Here is a 2,371-nt window from a genome sequence, read left to right on the forward strand (position 1 = left end):
TGCTTGTCTCAGACACACAGTAGTTATTGCAAATAAGCAAACCATGGGATATATGTTTCTTTTTGGGCCTGGCTTACTTCACTTCTTTGGGCCTGGCTTAATTCACTTAATATAATTTTTTCCAAGTCTTTCCATTTCCTAGAAAACTGGGTGATGCCATTCTTTCTGATGGAGGCATAGAATTGCAGTACACACACACACACACACACACACACACACACAAATACATACACTTTCTTGATCCATTCATTTACTGTGGGGCATCGGGTTTGGTTATGTATCTTAGCTATGGTAAATAATGCTGCAATGAACATAGTTTTGCTGGTAGTTTTAGTATGGTCTTGTTTGTGATCATTTGGATGAATGCCCAAAATGGGATTGCTGGGTCTTAGAGGCACTCTATGTAGTTTTTTGAGGAACCTCCATACTACTTTCCAAAGTCTTCGAACAAGTTTAAACTCCCAACAACAATTCATTAAGATTCCCTTCTGTCCAAAGCCCATCCAGCATCTGTTCTTTTAAAAATCGGGAATGCTTCAGGAACCTGCGTGTCATCCTCAGTCAGGGGCTATTGTTCTCTTTATTGTTCCAATGTTAGTGTATGTACTACTGAATTGAGCACAGAACATTTTTTATATATAAAGTGTAATTGATTTTCTTAAAGTAGACAATTCCACAAAAATTAAATTCAAAAGAATTGTCGTGAAATTTTAGAACCATGTATTTTTTACATAATAACACATTTAAGAATAAAGTCAAGATTGACATGTCAAAAACAAAATAATTCCAGACATTTGTTGTTCAACGCATGTGTTGGAGGAGGAATTCAATTATTCTGTACAAGGAACCTGTGATAATGAACACTATAGAAAGTGTTAAGGTTTGTTAAAAGTTTTAATGTTTTAAATATGTTTAATTTTGGGAATTTGCTCATATATGCCAAAATTTAGACTATTTAGCAGGTTGTAAAACTTTTCCACAAAGCATATAAGATTCATGGTAGCAGTCATACACTACTAAGTATGTACATTTCAGAGTTTATAGAAACTGTACTAATGAGAAGTTGCAAAGTGTTTGTGTAAAGAAGCAGAGTGAAGATTTAAGACATTACCTTCACAGTTTCTGTTAAAATTTAAGGGCTTCCTTACTTTATATGTTAGCGAGGAAGAAATGATGGTATAAGTCATATACAAATGATGAGATGAACCATAAATAATAATGTTAGTGAGTAACTTTAAAAGCTATTGATAGCCTATAAAATTCTGGTTTAACATCATAGACTTAGGCAGTTTTAAATGTACAGCAATATGAAAAAATAATAAATCGAATATGTAGTACATTTCAAATATTGGAAACAGTGGTAATTGTTTTGTTTTTTTATTTTATTAATCATTAATATTTATGTATTGGTTTTCCTTATTTGTAGCATTGTTTTCCTTGTTGTAATATAATACAACTTTTTGTAAGTCATCATTAGGAAGTACTTTGAGAATGTTATTGGGATGGCCACTCTGTTTTTTATAGGTATATGTGAATTTACAAAAAGCAAAATTAGTAAAAACAAAACATTGATTAAACATTTTATCAATTAGAATCTGAATCAGGAGTGTTGATAAATGTCCACACCTAAAATCTTAGCCCTAGACTGAAGCACTAGTGTTACAATGTTGAGCACACAAAAGTGAGAGATTGTGTTTTGTTTTGTTTTGTTTCTGTTGGTTGTGGGGCTTGAACTCTGGGTCCTGAGTGTTGTCTTTCAGCTCTTCAGCTCAAGGCTAGTGCTACTAGTTGAGTCACAGCAACTCTTTCATCTTTTTCTTCTTATGTGGTGCTGAGGAATCAAACCCAGGACCTCATGCGTGCAAGGCAAGCACTCTACACTGAATCACCCTCCCAGCACCTGAAAGACTGTGTTTTAAAAAATCATCTAAACAACATTTACTTTCTGCTTTGGGTTATATAATGAAATAAAGAATATCTTTTTATGTTTTTGAATGGTCATACTTCTAAATTTATATTAAATTCAGCCACTTTATCTTTTACAAAGTCATGTAATATCTCTGAGAGTTTGCTTCTGTAAAGATTGTTTTTTTATTGATAATTTATTCTGAATAATTTTTTATTTTTTTATCAAAATCACTTTATATTTTATGGTTTATCCTGTTTTTTTTTTTAAGTGTGAAAATACCAGTCAGAGGGGTTACAATTACATGGGCAAGGTAATGAGTACATTTCTTATCAAGCATTGTTGCATACTCCTTTGTTTCCCCTTACCATCCCTTCCAATCTCACCCTCCTTACATCCCGTTTCCCCATCCCACTTCCCCCCACCCAAAGTTGTAAAATTCGTTTTTCGACATAATGTTTTGTA

At 33.1% G+C, this 2,371-nt stretch overlaps 1 non-coding gene across 1 annotated transcript; it reads right to left on the minus strand.

The window, feature by feature from the left end:
- Positions 1-520: 520 nt before the first annotated feature.
- Positions 521-622, minus strand: LOC122118280. Its single transcript, XR_006149317.1, has one exon. It is a non-coding gene; the product is annotated as a U6 spliceosomal RNA (small nuclear RNA).
- Positions 623-2,371: the final 1,749 nt, after the last annotated feature.

Source organism: Dipodomys spectabilis, unplaced genomic scaffold, assembly GCF_019054845.1.
Source record: "Dipodomys spectabilis isolate Male_0828 unplaced genomic scaffold, ASM1905484v1 ptg000147l, whole genome shotgun sequence".
Lineage (NCBI taxonomy): Eukaryota > Metazoa > Chordata > Mammalia > Rodentia > Heteromyidae > Dipodomys > Dipodomys spectabilis.